Below are 22,660 nucleotides of genomic sequence, written 5' to 3' on the forward strand. Positions count from 1 at the left end.
GAAGACCTGGAATGCTTTGAAGAGACTGTTGGTAGAAATGTGGACTCTAAAGACACCTGTGACAAAGGTCTAAACAGAAATGAGGCACATGTTATTGCAAACTGGAAGGAAGGTGATCCTTATTTTAAAATGGTAAATAATCTGGCAAAATTGACTAATGGCTTTCGCTGGAGAGCAGATTTTTAAAACCATGAACTTGGATATTTAGCAGAAGAAATCTCCAAATTAAATGTGGAAACTACAGCCTGGTTTCTCCTCACAGCTTATACTGAAATGTGACCGTAGAGAGATAAGCTGAGAACTGAACTCTTGAGTACCAAGAAACCAGAAATTGAAGTTCTGGAAAATTCTGGGCTTCCAGGAAGGGAGACTCCAGAGAATAGTGCCCCACATGAGGATTTTGGCCAAATGTGGAACCAGTCAACCATATCAGAGAGACCCAGGATTGGACATGGAGTTATCTAGGAAGGATTTGTGGAAACTCCTTATGTCTGGTGGGCATGATCCAAGGCTACTGCATAGAAAGCCAATGAGAGTGTTGCAGGATCTGTATAAAGAGAACAACTTCCAGTCAGGACTGGGAGGGACAGAGAAGGGACACATTGGAGGAAAAATAACTTCAGAGGCAAAACCATGGAGGCTGAGGTCTGAAGTCAAGAAGCCTCGGGCCAGGAGAGTGGACCCACCCAAGCAAGTGGAGAGGGTGAGTTTGCCCCGAAGGCAGAGGATGGGCCTTCCACCTGGTTGCAGTGGAAGAGTCATGACACCTCAGGCCTTGGAGAGGGTGAAGCACATTCCTTGAGGGTTGGGGAGAGCCTGGCTGCCACCACATGGAGGGGCTGAGTGTGTGCCCTAGAGATGAAAGAAAACACAGGTGCAGCCCTGATGCTTGGAGAGGGTGGAGCCGAGAAAAAGGTGGTCTCCCCAGTGGCCACGAAGGTTGAGTTTGGAGAGAGGCTGGACTCTGTGTAGGCCCTTGGAAAGAGTGGGACTGCCACTTTCTAAAACCCCAAAGATATATGACTTTCAGACTTTGAAATCTAATGGACTTTGCCCTGCAGGTTTTTGAAACTGTGACCCCTGTGTTCCTTCTTCCCTATGGAAATGGTTATATGTATCCTATGACTGTTCCTCCTTTGTATATTGGCAACTCATTATTTGTTTTGAGTTTTTACAGGTTCAGAGCCAGAGAAGAATTTTGCCTTAGGACATACCATGTATGTAACTGACATTGTACTGGTTTTAACCTTGTATTATATTTGTAATGTTACTGGAATGGCTTAAGTTTTCTGATATTGTGATGGAATAAATGTATTTTGTATATGGGGAAAACATGTCTTTTTAGGGTCCAGAGGGTAGAATGTGCCAGTTTGAAAGAATGTATGTGCCCTAGAAAAGCCATGTTTTAATCCTAATCCCATTTTGTAAAGGCAGACATTTCCTCTAATCCCTATTCAGTACTATATGTTTGAAACTTTAATCAGATCATCTCCCTGCAGATGTGACTCAATCAAGAGTGGTTGTTAAACTGGATTAGGTGAATATGCATCTCCACTCATTCTAGGTGGGTCTTGATTAGTTTACTGGAATCCTATAAAAGAGGAAGCATTTTGGAGGAAAGAGAGATTCTGAGAGAGCAGAACAACATAGCCATGAGAAGCAGAGAATCCACCAGCCAGCGACCTTTGGAGATTGTTCTAATTTGCTAACTGCTGGAATGCAACACACCAGAGATGGATTGGCTTTTGATAAGAGGGGATTTATTTCATTATTTCTTCAGAGGAAAGGCAGATAACTTTCCACTGAGGTTCTTTCTTACGGGAAGGCACAGGGTGATCTTTGTTGGCCTTCTCTCCAGGCGTTTGGGTTCCAACAGCTTTCCCTGGGGCGATCCCTTTCTGCATCTCCAAAGGCCTGGACTGAGCTGCGAGTGCTGAGATGAGGTATGCTGAGCTGCCTGGGCTGTGCTACATTGAGCTCTCTCATTTAAGCACCAGCCAATTAAATCAAACATCATTCATTGCAGCAGGCACGCCTCCTAGCCGACTGCAGATGTAATGAACAACAGATGAAGTTCATGTACCATTGGCTCATGTCCACAGCAAGAGAACTAAGCACCTTCACCTGGCCAAGTTGACACCTGAACCTAACTACCACATGTCCACCCCTTGTCAACTTGGCAACTATATGCATCACCGTAAGTGATATTAAAGTGGCACAAATTGTCTTCCTGCTGTGGACCTATGAATCTCAAAACAAGTTATCTGGTGCCAATATGCAAAAGAGGGACAGTCACAGGATCCATAGGGAGAAATTGGAAGGAAAACCTGCAGGGTAAACACCATTGGATTTCAAAGTCTGAAAGTCATTTATCCTTCAGCTTTAGAAAGTGACAGTCCCACCCTTTCCAAGGGCCTATGCAGTGGCTTCCTCTTTCCAAAAATACCTTGGGAGACATTGAGGAGACCATCTTTTTCTCGGCTCCACTCTCTCCAGGCATCAGGGCTACACCTGGGCTCTCTGCCATTTTTGGGGCACACGCTCAACCCCTCCATGTGGTGGCAGACAGGCTCTCCCCAGTCCCCAAAGAGCATGCTGTACCTTCTCAAAGGCCTGAGGTGGCACAACTCTTCCACCGTAAGGAGATGGGAGACTCATCCTCTGCCCTCAGGGCAAACTCACCCTCTCCATTCATATGGGTGGGTCCACTCTCCTGGCCGAGATTTCTTGGCTTCAGACCTGAGCTTCCATGGTTCTCACTCTGCAAACTCCAATTTGTCCCTTTTGTGTTCCCCTTTGTCCAGATTGGCAGTGGTTCTGTTTACACCAACATTCTCTTCAAGCACTCCAGGACTTCTTTATCATTCTCTTCACAGTTCCTCCCAAATCTTCCCCTTAGCCATCCAAAAAAAAACATTCTAACATCTGGTATTTGCAAACTGCAGCAGCACCCCATGCTCTGGTACCAAATTCTGTTCTAGTTTGCTAGCTGCTGAAATGCAATATACCAGAAATGGAATGGCTTTTAAAAAGGGGAATTTAATAAGTTGCTAGTTTACAGTTCTAAGGCTGAGAAAATGTCCCAATTAAAGCAAATCTATAAAAATGTCCAATCTAAGTCACCCAGGAAAAGATACCTTGGTTCAAGAAGGCCAATGAAGTTTAGGGTTTCTCTCTGAAGTGGAAGGGCATGTGATGAACACAGTCATAGTTTCTCTCTCATCTGGAAAGGTACATGGTGAATATGGTCAGGGTTTTTCTCTCATCTGGAAGGGCACGTGATAAGCACGGCATCATCTGCTACCTTCTTCTCCTGGCTTCCTGTTTCATGAAGCTCCCCGGGAGGCATATTCCTTTTTCATCTCCAAAGGTCACTGGCTGGTGGACTCTATTTCTTGTGGCTATGTTGTTCTGCTCTGCTCTCTATGAATCTCTTTCATTCTCCAAAATGTTTCCTCTTTTATAGGACTCCAGAAACTTATCAAGACCCACCCAAATGCGTGGAGATATGTCATCACCTAATCCAGCTTAACAACCACTCTTGATTAAATCACATCTCCAGAAAGATGATCTGATTAGTTTCAAACATACAGTATTGAATATGGATTATTCTGCCTTTATGAAATGGAATTTAGATTAAAACATGGCTTTTTAGGGAACATACATCCTTTCAAACCAGCACATTCCACCCTCTGGACCCTAAAAAAGACATATTTTCCCCATACACAAAATACATTCATTCCTAAACAATATCAGAGAACCTTAAACCATTTCAGTAATATTACAAATACAATACAAGGTTAAAACCAGTACAAAATCTCAAAGTTAATTACAAGCATGGTCTGTCCTAAGGCAAAATTATCCTCTGGCTCTGTTTCTATAAAAACTCTAAGCAAGTTATTTGCTGCTGCCAACATACAAAGGGAGAACATTCATAGGATACATATACCTATTTCCATAGGGAGGAAGGAACACAGGGTCACAGGACCCATACAGTTTTGAAAACCTGCTGGGCAAAATCCACTAGATTATTAAAACCTTCCTCTACTGAAGTCACTCTCTTGTGCGCATTCACATGGGACACAAATATGTTCCTGTTTTTATCCCACTCAGAAAGGTCTATCCACATACTTCTTCCCCAGACCTCTTTGTCACCAATTTTCCACTTATGGTCTTTCCAAGTCCCTGACCATCCAGCCAAACCATTAGCAGCAGCCCATGAGTCAGTATACAGATGCACCTCTGGCCAGTTCTCCTTCAAAGCAAAATGAACAACCAGGTATACTGCTCGAAGTTCTGCCCACTGGGAGGATTTCCCCTCACCACTGTCCTTCAAGGACACCCCAGAAAAGGGTTGTAGTGCTGCTGCTGTACACTTTCAGGTGGTACCTGCATATCATGCCAAACCATTTGTAAACCGGACCTGAGTTTTCTCTTCTTCAGTCAATTCGCTATAAGGAACTTCCCAAGAGTCCATAGCTCTGGTCTGGGAAAGAGAAGGTAACGTGGCAGGAGTGGAGACCATGGGCATTTGGGCCACTTCTTCATGTAACTTACTTGTGCCTTCAGGACATGCTCTGGTCCTATCTCATATATACCATTTCCATTTTACAATAGAGTGCTGCTGCACACGCCCAACTTTATGGCTTGGTGGGTCAGACAACACCCAGCCCATGATGGGTAACTCAGGTCTCATGGTAACTTGGTGGCCCATGGCTAAGCGTTCAGTCTCTACTAAGGCCCAGTAGCAGACCAAAAGCTGTTTCTCAAAAGGAGAGTAGCTATCTGTAGCAGATGGTAAGGCTTTGCACCAAATTCCTAAGGGTCTATGTTGTGATTCTCCTATAGGGGCCTGCCAAAGTCTCCAAACAGCATCTCTATTTGCCACTGATACTTCCAGCCCCACTGGATCTGCTGGATCATATGGCCTAAGTGGCAGAGCTGCATGTACTTCTCTGGACCTGTTGCAGAGCCTCCTCTTGTTCAAGTCCCCCCTCAAAATCAGCAGCTTTTCTGGTCACTCAATAAATGGGCCAGAATAGCATACCCAAATGAAGAATATGTTGTCGCCAAAACCCAAAGAGACCAACTAGGTATTGTGCCTCTTTTTTTTGTCATAGGAGAGGCCAGATGCAACAACTTATCCTCCACCTTAGAAGGGATATCTTGACATGCCCCACACCACTGGACACCTAGAAATTTCACTGCGGTGGAAGGATTTTGGAATCCTTCCAAAATTTGGAATCCAATTTTGTTGGATTTATCTCCCATCCTCTTACAGCAAATGCCTTGCCAGTTAGTCTAGAGTAGTAGCTACTTCTTGCTCACTAGGTCTAATCAACATGATATCATCAATATAATGGACCAGTGTGATGTCTTGTGGGAGGGAGAAATGAACAAAGTCCCTGCAGACAAGATTATGACATAGGGCTGGAGAGTTGATATATCCCTGAGATAGCACAGTGAAAGTATATTGCTGACCTTGCCAGCTAAAAGCAAACTGTTTCTGGAGTCCTATAAAAGAGGAAACATTTTGGAGAATGAAAGAGATTCAGAGAGAGCAGAGCAGAACGACATAGCCACAAGAAGCAGGGTCCACCAGCAAGTGACCTTTGGAGATGAAAAACGAACATGCCTCCCGGGGAGCTTCATGAAACAGGAAGCCAGGAGAAGAAGGTAGCAGATGATGCCATGCTCATCATGTGCCCCTCCAGATGGGAGAAAAACCCTGACCATGTTCACCATGCACCTTTCCAGATGAGGGAGAAACTCTGACTGTGTTCGCTATGTGCCTTCTCATTTGAGAGAGAAACCCTGAACTTCATTGGCCTTCTTGAACCAAGGTATCTTTTCCTGGATGACTTAGATTGGACATTTCTATAGACTTGTTTTAACTGGGACATTTTCTCGGCCTTAGAACTGTAAACTAGCAACTTATTAAATTCCCCTTTTTAAAAGCCATTCTATTTCTGGTATATTGCATTCTAGCAGCTAGTAAACTAGAACACTAACTATATATTTCAACATTTTAAAATGTTAACACTGGCATTTAGCCCTTGAGCTACCTCTTTCTTCAGTTTGTTTCCAGATTGTGTAATGACAGATTCCCTAGAGTGCCAGGAGCTAACCAAAACCAAACAAACCAATACAAAAAATACTTCTCACAGTCTTTGCAAATTGACTCTACACTGGCTGGTGCTCTTCTTCAGGGTTCAGCCTTACTGTCAAAATCAGCCCACTGCAAATGAGAAGTACAGTGTCCTCCCTATCTCTTCTGAGCCAGTGTCTTATCCTAGGCTTGCCCTTGCTAGTGGCCTTAGGAATTCTCCTCTTTACAGGATTCCAATGCCTCCTCCACTCCCCATGAAATAGCCTTTCTCCCTCTTTCAGGTGCTCTCTTGTACGACTTTAAACAAAACCAAAACCAAAAATCACCAAACAAATGCAAACATTCCTATTTTGATCATTTCATTCTACATATATAATCAGTAATTCACAGTATCATCACATAGTTGCCTATTCATCATCATGATCATTTCTTGGAACATTTGCATCTATTTAGAAAAACAAATAAAATGAAAACAGAAAAAAAAATTTATACATACCATACCCCTTATCCCTTCCTTTCATTGATCACTAGCATTTCAAACTAAATTTATTTTAACATTTGTTCCCCCTATTATTTATTTTTATTCCATATGTTCTACTCATCTGTTGACAAGGTAGATAAAAGGAACATCAGACACAAGGTTTTCACAATTACACAGTCACATTGTGAAAGCTATATCATTATGCAATCATCATCAAGAAACATGGCTACTGGAACACAGCTCTACATTTTCAGGCAGTTCCCTCCAGCCTCTCCATTACATCTTGAATAACAAGGTGATATCTACTTAATGCACAAGAATAACCTCCAGGATAGCCTCTCAACTCTATTTGGAATCTCTCAGCCATTGACACTTTGTCTCATTTCACTCTTTCCCCTTTTGGTCAAGAAGGTTTTCTCAATCCCTTGATGCTGAGTCTCAGCTCATTCTAGGATTTCTGTCCCACATTGCCAGGAAGGTCCACACCCCTGGGAGTCATGTCCCACGTAGACAGGGGGGAGGGTGGTGAGTTTGCTTGATGCGTTGGCTGAAGAGAGGCCACATCTGAGCAACAAAAGAGGTTCTCTTGGGGGTGACTCTTGGGCCTAATTTTAAGTAGGCTTGACTTATCCTTTGTGGGGTTAAGTTTCATATGAACAAACTCCAAGATTGGGGGCTTAGCCTATAGCTTTGATTGTCTACACTACTCACTTGTTTCTTATAAAGCTTTAGCTGTCCCAAGCTGCTTCTTCATAGAGGAAAAATTCTTGGAGGGTGAGCCAGAGAAGTATTTCTTAGGTCAGTCTTTCAGGTTGTTCCCCAACTGATTCACACCAACGTACAGACATCCTGGTATGCCCATTGGATTTACTCTGCTTCTGCCAGGACAGGGTCAGGGATCCACTGTGGGAGCTTAGGCTGACTGCACACCAGGCTGGAAGGGGCAGAGGTGTTGTGAGGGCAGGGGGAGTGACCAGAAGGGGTTCCAGGAGTTTCTCTTATGGCTTTTGAAGCTGCGTATTCTTGATTTGGCATTAGTTCAGTTACTTTCACCCTTTAATGGTTTTCTGTAGTTTTAAGGAAGGGTACTGTCTTTAAGAATTTTCTGTTGCTTTGGTCTGAGGGGAGTTAAAACTACCCTCAGAGCCTATCCCCAGTGATTTGAAGTAGCTGGCCAAAAAGCAGTAATCAGTGATTAGACCACACATCCCTGGATTTTGGAGGACTAAGTCTTCACTAGAGAAAGTGAAATTCACTTTATCGCAATTTACCAGCTCCTCCTCCAGCTCTTCCCCAGATGCCGAATAGTGTTCCACTAGACTCCAGCATTTCAGAAGAGTTGATTCCGACAGTTCCTGCAAGTTTAATAGTTGTGTTGGTGGAAGGGCTGATTCCTTGAGCTTCCTATTCTGCCACCTTCTCACAATTTTCTCTATCCATGTATTCTTTAGTACCTTTCAGTAAACCTTTATAAATAATCTGGCATATAATGGCTTTACTGATTATATTTATTTCCAAGAAACATTTATTTTTTGTTGATATTTTAGATATCTTTTTTCATGCTGTATGTTTAAACTGTTGTTGGTCATAACAATAATGGTATGATGACAACATCAACAACCAACATACATTGCATGTTAACTATGTGCGAGACTCTGATCTAAATGTTCTACACTTACAGAAAGGCCTAAGGTATTAAATAAGTTTCCCAATATTGCACAGCTGGTAAATGGTGAAGCCAGGAATGAAAGGAAGTTTGACTCCAGAGCCAGTACCTTTATGCATTACACTCTGTTCTTCTGTACACTCTTGTACTAGCTTGCTGAACCTGCTATAACAAATCAAAACAACAGATCAAACAGATACTTATACACATAGCAGCACTATTCATGATAGCCAAAGGTGGAAACAACCCAAGTGTCCAACAACAAATGATTGGATAAACACCATGCAGCATACACATTCCACGGAATATTATTCAGTTGTAAAGCAGAATGAAGTTCTGATGCATGCCACAACAAGGATGAATCTTGAAAATGTTGTGCTGGTGCCACACTAGTCAAGATGGCAGATTGAGATGTTTCAGGGCTCTGCCCTCCCTGTCCCCACCCCCAGGAGCTTCAAACTAACAGAAACATCCTTCTCAAATCCCCACAAACCAGTTAAATGACTGTAATAACAAGACAAGTGCCACGTCAAGAAAAAAAAATCTACTTAAAAACATTAAGATCTTGTGGCCCCTGGCTGGCTGCTCTCCCACCCCTCACTGACTCTATGCAAAACAGACCAGTAATCCCAGTGAAGATCCCTGGTTCTGTTTTCAGAGGGAACAGAGTAAGTCTCATGCACTTACTGGGGGCATGTATGTTCGCCAATCTTTCCAATGGTAGTCTGAAGGACTTGCTGTCCCAGAACTCACCCTGCATGTAGAAGGCAGCTCACCAAGCTCTCCTACAGAATGCTGTGGGAAAATCATCAAGTTATGCTGCCTAAGGAAAAGAGATTGCTATCTGTAAGTCAAACAGGGCAGTGCCCGGGACTATGAGAAAACTGTTTCCTCGGGGAGAGGGAACATTTGTAACCATATGAATGAAGGGATTCCGAGGCCAATATGCTCATGTCCTAGACAAGACACATTCACAAAGGGGATCAAGGAGGCCCCTATGAGCTATAACTTCAATGGTTGCATAAGCCCTGAAGGAGAGCACTTGCAGAGTTCTACCTCTAGAGACTGGGAAAAATGTTTTCTTTCTCTCTTTCCTTCTTTAACTTCTTCTTTTCTTTTCCTTTTTTTTTTCATTAGCTCTTGGAATTCAAGGAAAATTTTGTCACCTTAAGAATGCAATCTTAAAAAACAGACGCCTTAGAGCCTAAATTCTAGTCACAACAGATCATTAAAAATATTTAAGTGTCCAGTTTCAATAAAAGATTATAAAACACACAAAGAAGCAGGAGGTGATAGGCCAGGGAAAGGAGAAAATTAAAGCTTTAGAAACTCCAAATAAGGAGGGAAAGACATGAGGCATACCACATATAGATTTTTTTTTTAATGATCCTAAATATGTTTAAAGAGCTAAAGGAAAACTTGGACAAAAAACATAATAAATCAGGAAAAACAATAGATGACCACAAAGAAAATAGGGAGATGGAAATTATGAAAAGGAAGAAAACAGAACTAAAGACCACCATAACAAAACTTTAAAATTTCCTATAGGGGCTCAGTAGCAGATTGGAGCTGGCAGAAGAAAAAATCAGTGAACTTGAAGATAAGACATTTAAAACCATCAAGTCTGAAGAGCCAAAGGAAGAAAGAATGAAGAAAAGTGAACAGAGTCTGAGGAACCTGTGGGATACCAACAAGCGTATCAATCAATATACATGTTGTGGGAGTCCCAGAAGGAGAAGAAAGAGAAAAAAGGGACAGAGAGAATATTCAAAGAAATAATGGCTGAAAACTTACTAAGTTTAATTTAAAAACATGAATATACACATCCAAAACACCTAACAAACTCCAAACAGGATAACCCAAGCAGAACCATGCTAGATTGTCTAATACCAAAGATAAAGACAGAATTCTGAAAGCCACAGAGAGAAGCAACATGTCATATACAAGGGAGTCTCAATACAGTTTAGAGCTGATTTCTCAGCATAAACCCTGGAGGTGAGAAGGCAGTGGGAGTGAAAGTAAAAAAATTCCAACAAAGAATTCTGTATCTAACAAAACTTTTTCAAGAGTGTGAGAGAATCCCTCTAAAAAATATTATCAACAACCTCTTCCAACCTGAAAAATTTAGAATGGTCATAGTGGGAGAAAAATCAAAGGTGATGGTGGAATTATTACAGAGAAGGAAGGGTTTACCAAATGAGTATGAGTGCTGAATCATTATATAGGTATTTATCTTAGGCTCCAGAATCTTAGCGTCGCTATAAGTAAAAAGCTAAAATTGTGGAATTGTAACCCATATCAAGCTCTGAAATCTGCTCCATGACTAATTGTTATAATATGCTTTGAAATTTATCACTTTTTTGTACATATGTTATTTTTCTCAAAAAAGACAAAAAAAGTCGATTGTGATAATAAATGCACAACTATATGATGAAAAAATTTAGAAGCTGACAATTTTAGATTATTTTGCAAGGTGACAATCAAGAGATGGATATTTATTCTGCTGTTTGTATTTAGTTGAAATACTAAGTTCAACCATGAAGAAATTAAACTTTTCCCCAAAATGTAATAGAAAATATTCAATAAGTTCAAAATTACATTAGTTTTGGTAAGGCTTGGGGACACTCAACAAGTGAGAGCTCAATCTATTTAACTGATATTTCGATGCATTCTCACATACATTAGTTTCTCAAATCTACATTGCTGTTCAGCAAGCATCCTCAGGGCCCCTTGCCTGCCCTTTCATTCCTTGATCCTCTACTCATCATAAAACAGTCTGATGAATCACATGTCCACCAGGTTAGCTGGTTAGCCTGAAGGTAGGTAGAATGACCTGATGCCTGGAGGTTCCTTTCCCCAGTTGTGAACTAATTGGTTTGCACAGCAGTCGTGGTGAGTGTGTTTAACATAAATGAGTCCCCTGAATTGATGAGCAAAATGTGTAAGGAAGAAAGAAATTGAGTTTGGAACCCAATAGAGCTCATGGCTTTTTAAAAAGAAAATCTGTAATGCCCATCACAATACCTACCTCGTGAAGAACAAAGTGTTCATATTGCCCAAGAAACTTACCCTGGGCCCCAGGCAGGCCCTTTCGCACTGATTGATGCACAATTTTTGCTCTTTTTGGCCCTACTTGTCCTTCCTGCTTCTCTGGGAACCGACTGTGCTGCAAACTGGAGGTGGGCATCTGACTTGGACTGGATCCAACACAAAGTGGTCCAGCCCTCCATCACAGTGACGGGCCAGGGATGGGAGCGCACTCGGGGCAGAGCCATCAGCCCCTTACCTCAGGGTTTCAGCCAGTGGCGGAGCGGGTGGGGATGGGCGGGAAACAGATCTTTCTGGCTTGCTCAGGTCACAGACTACTTGCTGCCCTTGGGGAGGTACCTGCAGCCAGCCCCGTCACCTGCTGTGGGAAGGAAAATCCTGTGCAGAAGATGAGGAGGAGGAGGTGGGCTTGGCAGCATAAGCCCCAGCTACATCCTTGCACTTCCTTTTTTTATTTTAAACTTTTTTTATTGTGTAATATAACATATATACATAGCTAAAAAATAATAAAGCAATCGTTCTCAAAGTACTCTTCAACAAGGAGTTACAGGACAGATCCCAGAGTTTGTCATGGGCTACCATACAATCCTCTTATATTTTTCCTTCTAGCTGCTCCAGAATTGCCCTTCCTTGTTATAAAAGAAAGAAAAAGAAAACAAACAAAAAAAACCCTCTGGTTTCGCTTGAGCCTGTTCAAGCTGGGTTTCTGCCTCTGGCAACTGAAAACCTTCTAATACAATGTGCAAGTTACACTAAAATCAGCGCAGAGACCATTGCTTCTGGATTATGGCCTAAAGCAGAATGTGTGCTTTTTGAGGGTGACAGAAGTCGGTGGAGACAAGCAGAGGCTGGGAAGAAGGTGAGACCTTGGTTTGCAAACTCATTTCTTGCACATACTACTGGAGGAATCAGGGGTTAATTATTGCACCTCTTAAACCAAAGCGTTTCATATGTTTAAAGCAGCTAATGTGCACAAAGTGTTTCAACATAGTACTGGGCAGGCGCATGGTAAGGTCCCAGTTAATAGCTATTTAACTATTTTTCCATCTTTTTATTACTGTGTCTACCCCAGGAGTGGTCACGCAATGTGGAGGAAAGCCTGCTTCATTTCCTTAGAAGAAAAAGATGCTATATCACTATCTGCATCCATCGTTGTATTTAATTGCATTTTCAAATTTCAGAAATGTCTCTGCATTTCTGTGGGATTGCACTAAGGCCAGCAATTTAAATTATCACTCATAATTTGACTATGAATGACTGGATTATGATTTATTATAATTAATAAAAAACTTGTAGCATGCTGATCTATATCTACAAACGAAAGAAAGCAAAAACATTCAGAATTCTGTCTATGAAAGTTCCAGACTCCAAGTGTCAGGTTAAAGCTTGTAAGCACTTAATATATATAGTGACCCACCATCCCTGTCTCCAAGATGTACACAAGGCAGTGGGAACACCTGGGAAGACACATCAGCAAAGCTGAGATGTAGGGTAAAGGTCAATGCCTGAGGTAACCCCATGAGATGAGGCAGTGCATGGGGTTGTCAGGCCATTTTAGCTCCAGGCAGAAGTTAGCTAAACAGTTTTGATCAGGTTAAAAGGATAGAACTCCATTTCCAAAACAAAATGTAAAACTGGACCATCATTGTAGTTTGGAGCTATGCACCCCAGAAAAACATGTTCACAAACTTAATCCATTCCTGTGGGTTTTGAACTCCTATAAATAGGACCTTCTGATGAGGTTACTACAGATAAGGTGTGACCCAGAATGGGACTTAATCCTATTACTGAAGTCCTTATAGAGAAGGTCACAGAGCGAAAAAGACAGAGGGAGCAGCCAGAAACTGAAAATCCATGGAACCTCGAAGAGAAGGAAGAGGCAAGGAGAAGCCACCATGTGAACTGTCATGTGACAGAGGAGCCAAGACCCAAGGATCACCAGCAGTCAGCCCCAGAGTGTCAATCTTCAGGAAGAAAGCATCACCTTGAAGATGACTTGATATGGACTTCTACTAGCCTCAAATTGTTGAGCCAATAAATTCCCATTGTTTAAGCCAACCCATTGCATGGTATTTTCTTTAGCAACAAGGACATTAAAATAGCTATTTATTTATGTAGACTGTTTCTAATATTGTCTCAGGTAAACAATAACAACAGCAATAACAGCTGACTGACCTTAGATCACATAAAGGCTCTTGGAACAAAGTCTTCTTCCACAGCTTTAGTCTGATAATCACTTCACCTTTCAGTGCAAGAACTGAGTCTTCTAGGAGCCCAAGATAATTGCAACTGGAGTACAAAATGAAGAGCAACTTATTAAGCACTCTTAATTCTTTAGTATCATTGTGTTCTCAAAAGTCTGGTTGCAGACCAAAGTTGTTGGACTGACAAACTCCACTCAAGTGGTTGGTCTCCAGTCTTGATCAAAAAGGACTGTCCTGTCAGCAAGTAGAATCACACACCTACCATGGAATACTACTCAACAATAGAGAGGAACAAACTGCTGGTACATGCAACAACATGGATGAATCTCTAGTCAATTATGCTCAGAATATGAGCATATGATTCCATTTATATGACGCTTTTGAAATGACAACATTTTAGAAACATATGACAGATTAGTGGTTGCCAGAGTTTAGGGATGGGAAGAGATGAAGGGAAGAAGGGAAGTGGATGTAATTATAAAGTGGCAACATGAGGGATCCTTGCGGTGATTGAACTTCAGATCTCAGTGGCGGTGGAAACACAAACCTGCACATATGATAAAATTACATAGAACTAAACACACATACACACAATGAGTACAAGTACAATTGAAGAAATGCTAATGAGATTGGTAGATTGTGTCAATGTCAATATCCTGGCTATAGTATTATACTATGGTTTTGCAAAATATTACCATTGGGAGAAACTGGGCAAATTTTACACAAGAACTTCGTGTTATTTCTTACAACTGCATGTGAATCTACATTTATCTTGATACAAATCTCAATTTAAAAAGGAATTGTCCCAGAGTATATTAAGCAGATGATCAAAAAGTATTGGCAAAGTCCCTTGAGGGATGGGAGGAAAAATATGGAACTATTAAACTTTACCACTGAAAACCCCTCATACTATGTCAAATATTAGGGACACCCAAATCAATAGGCCAAGCCCTTGATCTTAAGGCTTGCTCTTGTGAAGCCTATATATGTAGCGGAGAAGCTTAGCACACCTACAGGTATGCCTAAGAGTCGGTTCTGGAGGACCTCTTTTGATGTTCAGATGTGGCCTCACTCTCTCTAAACCCAACTCTGCAAGTGAAACCATTGCCCTCCCCACTACCTGGGACATGACATTCAGGGGTGAAAGTTTCCCTGGCGGTGTGGGAGATGACTCCCATGAATGAGCCTGGTCCTGTCACTATGAAATCAACAATGCCATCTTGACCAAAAGGGAGAAAAGTATAACGAAGAAGGTATTAGTGGCTGAGAGAGTTCAAAAAGAGTCGAGAACTGCTGTATCATTAAATTGATGTCTCTTTTAGTCTCCAGTATTTTAGAGCTGCTAGATGTAAAAACCTAAAATTGTGAGGATTGTGAGCTATGTCAAAGTCGGAAATATGTTCTACAACTAATTGTGGTGCCATGCTTTGAAATTTATAGCTTCTTGCATATATGTTATTTTTCACCAAAAAAGAAGGAAAAAAAAGTCTATTGTGATGATAAACAAGTATTTAAGCCCTCTAGCCTCCTATAAACAAGCAGCTAGAAGGAAAAATGAGAGACTCATATGGTAGCCCATGACAAACTCTGGGACCTGTCCTATAATCACTTGTTGAAGAGTGCTTTGAAAACTATTGCTTTTTTATTTCTTTGTTTTGTATATATGTTATACTATACAATAAAAAAAAGTTAAAAAGAAAAAAAAGAATCGAGAAACTACTCTGGAGGTCACTCTCATGCAAGCTTCAGTTAGACATTGCTACCTATCATAGTTTGCCAACTCCCAACCAAAACCATTCCTGCCAATCCTAAAGAACACCTAGGACAATATATTAGATTTTGCAAAGTTTCCATGCATTCCCAGAAACCTACAACCTCCAGATGGGTCCTTAGACCTCATAAGTCCTGAAATGCAGAGGGCCCAGGCTCTCCAGAACACCAGCTAGTTCCATCCCCCATCCCATATTATAGACAACCCCCACCAACATGAAAAAGTTAAAACGGACATAGCCCAAATATCCCTAAAGAGTGGGAGAGAGATCAAAGGTGATGGTGGAGTTATACAGAGAAGGGGGGATTAACAAATGAGTATAATTGCTGAATCATTATATTGATAGTTCTTTAATCTCCAGTATCTTAGAGCAGCTAGAAGTGAAAATCTAAAATTGTGGAATTGTAACCCATGCCAAATTCTGAAATCCATTCTACAACTAATTGTTGCGATGTGCTTTGAAATTTATTGCTTTTTTGTATATATGTTATTTTTCACAAAAAAGAAAAAAGTTGATTGTGATGATAAATGCACAGCCATATGATGATATTGTGAGCCACTGATTGTACACTTTGGATGATGACATGGTATATGAATATATAATATATATCAATAAAAATATTTTTTACAAATTTGTTTTTACATCACTTGACCCAGAGACGTGAAGAATTAACAAATTTGAAGACTGCATTAAGGTAAGGGCCCACTTGTCCAGATCTGCTTCACTCCCCAATTATGTTGATCCTCAACCCATAAGAGAGACAAGTAAGCTAGTTAGCTCAGTTCCTATCTTACCTGGGTTTAGCATAATTCAGAAATATTTAGACATAATTTCATAAATGCTACAAATTATTCACAAATTCAAAAACAGCATCATTTTGTGTGAAATTAAAATGTTACCTTTCTGAATTGAAATGGTATATGGTAAGATTTTAAGCAACCCTGCAAGAAATACCAGAATAACTACTCATCTCAAAAAGGATTCGCCAAATCAGTCCTTCAGTAGTGAGATACTGGGAACATTTAAATTAGGATTCATCCCAAATACACAAAATTAGGAAAGATGAGAAGGAAAAAAGGCATGAGCACATAATTATAGGTGAATAGTTCATGTGCTAATAATTATAAATATGAAATCTGAATGCAAATGATAATTTTATAGGAGAATATGAATTAGTACATTTGACTGCAAATGACAAATTATGAAATGAATGGAGAAATTCAACAAATCACCTTTAAAATTTCCCAGCCCAAATGATTTCACATGTGAATGCTTTGAAATAGAACATAATTCCTCTTTATCCTACTTAAACTGTTACAGAGCACAGTAAAGGAATGCAAGTTTCCCACCTATTTTTGACAGTCAGCATAATACTGAAAAAAAAAAAGGTAGGAAGAAAATTACAATCACTCTCACAAATTTGCTCAATACAAGTGCTCATGCAAATATACTAAGTAAAGTATTAACAAGCAGAGTCTAGCATTAAGTGAACAGAATAATATACCAGACCAATGGGGTTCATTTTTAAAATGTAAAGATGGTTCAACATATGAGTTGTATTAATATAATTCATCATCGTAATTTTTAATGGTTAACTGGCACATCATCGCAAGAGATGCCTGAAGGTATCTAATAAAATACCATTTCAATTGCTGATTTAAAACCAAGAACATGTCAGTTACTAATCTCTTTGTAATCCAGGTGACTCTTCCAAATGTGGATTTTAACCAACACAAATGATACACCACAGAAGGTGTGGTAGTTAGATTCAGTTGTCAACTTGGCCAGGTGAAGGTACCTAGTTCTGTTGCTGTGGACATGAGCCAATGATACATGAACCTCACCTGTTGCTGATTATATCTGCAGTCGGCTAGGAGGCTTGCCTGCTGCAATGAATGACATTTGACTTAATTGGTTGGTGCTTAAATGAGAGAGTGCAATGTGGCACAGCCCAAGCAGCTCAGCATACCTCATCTCAGTGCTCGCAGCTCAGCCTAGGCCTTCGGAAATGCAGAAAGAAATCACCCCAGGGAAAGTTGTTAGAACTCAGAGGCCTGGAAAGAAGGCCAGCAGAGACTACCCTGAGCCTTTCCACATAAGAAAGAACCTCAGATGAAAGTTAGCTGCCTTTCCTCTGAAGAACTAACAAAATAAATCCCCCTTTATTAAAAGCCAATCTGTCTCTGGTGTGTTGCATTCCGGCAGCTAGCAAACTAGAATAGAAGGAAACCCAGTAAAAGAAGATTGTTTTGAACCATAGTCAAAAGAATATCCCTGAAGCATGGTTTAAGTGTAACCTTTATCCAGGTATATCTACCAGAGAACAGCTAGTCAAAGAACTTGGTATTCCAGAGTCTAGAATTCAGGTTTAGTTTCAAAACCACAGACCAAGGCAATTAAAGGCACAGCTACTAAAGTCTGAATACTTCTTAGAAGAAGCTCAAACCTAGGTTCAGGGTCGGCCTTTGCTTAAGACTCAAAGAATATTTAGCAGCAGGACACAGAGGAAACTGGATATACATGACAAGATCTCAAATCAGTAACCTAGTTCAAGCCTTTGAGAAGAACATTTCCCTGGTATTGCTACAAGGGAAGAACTGGCTAAAGAAAAGGCCTTCCAGAATCAAGAATTCAGATATGGTTTCAGAACTGAAAGGCAAGGCCCCAAAAGCAGAGCAGAGGGGAACCCTTGAATTCCTTGGCAGATGCCCCAAATCTGAAGAAAGGGTTGACTGTTCAGCAGCACCAAAACAGTCATTCAGCTGTCCCAAGAAGGTTCCATAATTTTCCTCCCTCCAATTCTTTGAGCATCAATCACAATTCTCATTTTCTATTTTACACTTCCTTTGCTCCTTTGGATGCCTTTGGGAGTTATATGAGTCAGGCATCAAGTGTCGTGACGATCTAGGCCACCAGGCTGTGCAGGGGGAGGAGAACTCTCACCCACCTTTGACGCTTGCCAACAGCACTGCCTCCAGAAAGGGGTTCTTACATAGTCAGACTCCTTTCCTCCCCAGTGCCAAGGAAAATGCCAGGATCACAATGAACACACTGGCCTAGAAAGAACTATTATTGCAAAGAACTATTTGCAGCATAAACCTGATAATAAAAAACAATGGAAAGTTCTAGGTCCATAAGTCATAACTTCCTTTATGCAGCAATGGGATGACTGGTGCCAAGCTCTGATTGCCGAATGGGAACCTCCTGAAGGGACACCTTGACATCCAGGACCCACTGAGTTAGACCTGCCGTGGCATCTGGTACAGACAGCCGAAGGATCAACTTTTCGATTTGACCAACTGCATCAGCCATATCTAAAGACATCAAAAGCCTTTAGATCAACATCTGCCCAACCACAGATTGAAAGTAAGAGGGACAACTTTTTCTGAATCCAGATCCACAGGAGCAGGGCTCTCCAGTGCCCAAACCACCCCTCAGCAAGGAAGAATTTCAGGCTCTGCTCCACCGGCGGTGATGCTCACCAGGGCCTCAGCTTCAAGGGGAGGAAGATGTCATTCTCAACACCGTAGTCCAGGCCGCTTTTTCTTTGATGCGGAATCAGTGGAATTTAAAGGGTGATGAACAAGGAAGGCACTGTGTTCTGAAGCAAGACTAATGCACAGAGAAGGACAAAGCACTTGGAATCCCAAATGCAGATTTTCACCCTGCCCCTGGGCAGGGCTTACCTTCTCTATTCACATCACTGAGTAAATGGTCAGTGAAGCAACTACTCTGGAGGCACCATGGGTGCCAGGCAATGGGCATGTTTGCTTAATCCTTGATAAGCAAAAGCATTTTCATGACAAATATGATCTCCTCCCTGTAATCATCATTTCCTTGGGTGCCTGGGCAATCCACAGACAGCAAAATAACTCCTGGTAGGAGAAAAGATCTATCTGCGCTTCTTTTGCTGCTAGCTTGGAGGAAAGTCCATCTAAAATGAGGTTGGTGTGTGGGAAATGAGGGTGAGCTCTATTTCCTGACGATGTACATTCATAAAAATGAGTCTTTCCTAGTGTGAGGGTTGAAACTGGGAACTGGAAACTACCTCGGTATCCACCTATAAGAGAAAGATAAAACAATTAATAATGTATTCTTGATGTACAATTGTATTAGTTAAAGTTCTCTAGAGAAATAGAATCAACAGGGAACACAACAGGGAAAATATGAAATTTATAAAAGTGTCTCACGTGACCGTGGGAACACAGAGTCCAAAATCCTCAGGGCAGGCTGTGAAGCTGATGATCCCAATGGAAGGTCTGGATGAACTCCACAGGAGAAGCTCACAGCCAAAGCAGGAAGAGAGCCTGTCTTTTCTGAATCCTCCTTAAAAGGCTTCCAGTGATTAGATTAAGCATCACTCATTGCAGAAGGCACTCTACTTGGCTGATTGCAAATGGAATCAGCTGTGGATGCAGCTGACATGATCATGATTTAATTCTATGAAATGTCCTCATTGCAACAGATAGGCCAGCACTTGCCCAACCAGACAAACAGGTATCACCACTTGGCCAAGTTGACACATGAACCTGACCATGAAAATCATATTATTTTTTTCCTTCACCCATTTAAAACATACAGAAAGTTGCAAGGAAAAGTATAATAGTAACATCATACAATCACAGAATAAAGTCTATTGATGTTACTATTTCCACTTGTTTAGGTTTTTCATTTTTACCAGTATATTTATCTATAAAATTCCTATTTGTATAATCAATTATAAAATTCTAGTTTCTCATCCTCCTTATGCTTAGTTTACTCCCTGCTTTTGAATTAACTCCTAAAAATACAACATGGTATAGTAAGTTATATGGCATTTATATTGGTGCAATAAAAATTTCTTTGAGATATACATAAATAAATAAAACCAAGAATATCCTTATAAAATAACAACAGAGGGACTGCTATTTTAGCATGGTAAATTGAGTACTCATGATAATGTGGTCCTTAATAATAAAATATAAGAATCATTTTCATAAATGAACATGGCAAAGTAGCCAGTTATTTAATCTTGTTGTAGAAGTGGTAGGCAGTATAATAAGACAAAGGAACAAAAAACAAAAATGAGAAAATATTAGGAATGAGGTGCCAAAATTATCACTACTTTCAGAATCTTAACTCTATATCTAAATAACATATACATACGTTATTAGATATCTATCTCATATAGATAAGAGGCTGAAATGCTCAGCTTTAAGGACATTAAGGGAGTTTGATTAGATGGTTAGATTGACATAAAAACACAAAACTTTCTTACATATTGACAATAGCCAGGTTAAGAAAAAATTACAAAAAAGAGGCTATTTGCAATAGTCACAAAATGCACAAAACACACAGAAATAAGCTAAATAAGTAACATGAAAATTAAATAGGAAGAAAACTATAAAACACTAAGAAATGCTGCAGAAAATCTAAATAATGAAGAGAAAGACTTTGCCCACACCCAGCAAATGGCACACCTACTTTTCATTGTATTTCTTGGCCATTCTTACAGTCTTGGCCCTCTTGGCATCTGGCTCTGGCTCTTGGAGCAGCTGCTGATGGTCTCTCCCTGGTCCCCCTGCCCCTTTGTGGGCAGACCCCTTGAGACTGTCACTCAAACATCTCACCCTCCTCTAGCCAAGGACTAGACAAGCTGTCTAAGAGAAGGTCTTTGAATTCTCTTTCAGAATCTGAAATTTGAGCCCAATGCCTCAAAGAGAGAGCAAGCAGGTAAGGCCGTGGAATGTGAAAAGAATTGGTTTCAACTGGTTCCAGATTCCTGCAGTTGCTTTTTCTTTCCATCTCCAAATCTGGTTCTTCACCATTCCAATTCGTTTTTGAGCCACACCATATACTGTCAGTCATTCCTTTGTTTTGTCTTTTTCTTTAAGTCATTCAAAGTCGTTTCCGGTTTTTCTACCAAAGAACTAAAACTGATACAATATATACAATATTATAAAGTTGCCAGTTCTCCCTAAATTAGACCGTAGTTCCATAGAATACAAATTAAAGTCATAATAGAAATGTAACAAAATGCTTTCAAGGTTCGCCTGGCAAAATAGGGCTCAACTCTGGCTGCACATTAGAATCATCTGGGGAGCTTTTAAAATTCTCTATTTCCAGACTGCACCCAGAGCAATCAAATCAGGGTCTCTGGGCGGGGGGGGGGGGGGGGGGGGGGGGGGGGGGGGGGGTGTAGAATGAGGTTATCAGCGTTGATTTAAGCTCCCCAAGTGGCGGGGGGCTGGGCTGGGCTGGGCCGTGGCCGCGGCTCGGCAGGAGGGTGCAGGCTTAGGACCAGCAGCCAGTGAGAAGCTGCTGCAGGTGACGTTTACGCTCACGTTGGAGAACGCCGCGCCGGACACAAACCAGAGCCAGCAGAAGTAATGATCGGGTCCTCTATCATATTTCAAACCTTAATGGAGACAAAACAAAGGTGATGGTCAGTATTTCTTGGAAATTCTGTAAGGGACTTCAAGCACATGGTGCTGACGAGTTATTAAAGAAGGTGTACAGGGGTTTCTTGGTAAATCCAGAATCAGGGTACAATGTCTCTTTGCTATATGGCCTTGAAAATCTCCCTGCATCCAAGGATGCAGTTGTGCATCAGGCTGGCATGTTGAAACGAAATTGTTTTGCCTCTGTCTTTGAGAAAAACTTCCAGTGCCAAGAAGAGGGCAAGGAAAGAGAGAACAGGGCAGTGATCCATTAGAGGCATGATGAGACTATTTTTGTTGAGTTCAAAAAGCACAGTCTCAAGTCTTCAGCGCAGTGTTTAAAGATGACTACGGTGTGCTCATTGGAACGGTATTTATGCAGGAGTGCAAAAAAGGGCTCAGAGCCAGTCACACAGGTACTGGTTCCGCCACAGCTAAAAGACGCAGATGCCGCTGTGGGCGACAACCTTGGCTATATGACCTCCGTGCTGTTTGCTCACCACACCAACACCACTGCCTGAGACAACACTGTCAACCTAAGAGGGTTTCGAGACCACCTGCACTAACACATCAAGTGCTCTAAGGCCTCTATTCACACACATATGCGGACAGAAACATCTGACTTCCTTAAGGTGCTGAACCATGCACACCCAGATGCTGAGAAAAATGAAATGAAAACAATCACAGGGAAGACATTTTCATCCCTCTATACTCCCGGACACAGAAGGAGGAAGTAACTGGCCCCTGAAGGCTGGAACACTTGCTGCTGGATAGTCGTAGCTTTTAATGTTGCACCTTTTCAGGTTCTTTAGGGATTTTCTGTTTTGGTTCCATTTTGTATACGTTTGGAAAATAATCTGCAAAAATGAGTTGTGCTTGCAAGGACTTCATAGTTCCCAAGAATTAAATATATATATATATATATAATAATTCCACTTGATCAACTTAATTCTTTTTTGTC

General features: G+C 41.1%; 1 pseudogene; it reads left to right on the top strand.

The window, feature by feature from the left end:
• The first annotated feature begins 11,504 nt into the window (after positions 1-11,504).
• LOC143683373 (actin-related protein 2/3 complex subunit 2 pseudogene) lies at positions 11,505-22,436 on the top strand (annotated as a pseudogene).
• Positions 22,437-22,660: the final 224 nt, after the last annotated feature.

This window comes from Tamandua tetradactyla, chromosome 5 (genome assembly GCF_023851605.1).
Source record: "Tamandua tetradactyla isolate mTamTet1 chromosome 5, mTamTet1.pri, whole genome shotgun sequence".
In the NCBI taxonomy this organism is placed as follows: domain Eukaryota; kingdom Metazoa; phylum Chordata; class Mammalia; order Pilosa; family Myrmecophagidae; genus Tamandua; species Tamandua tetradactyla.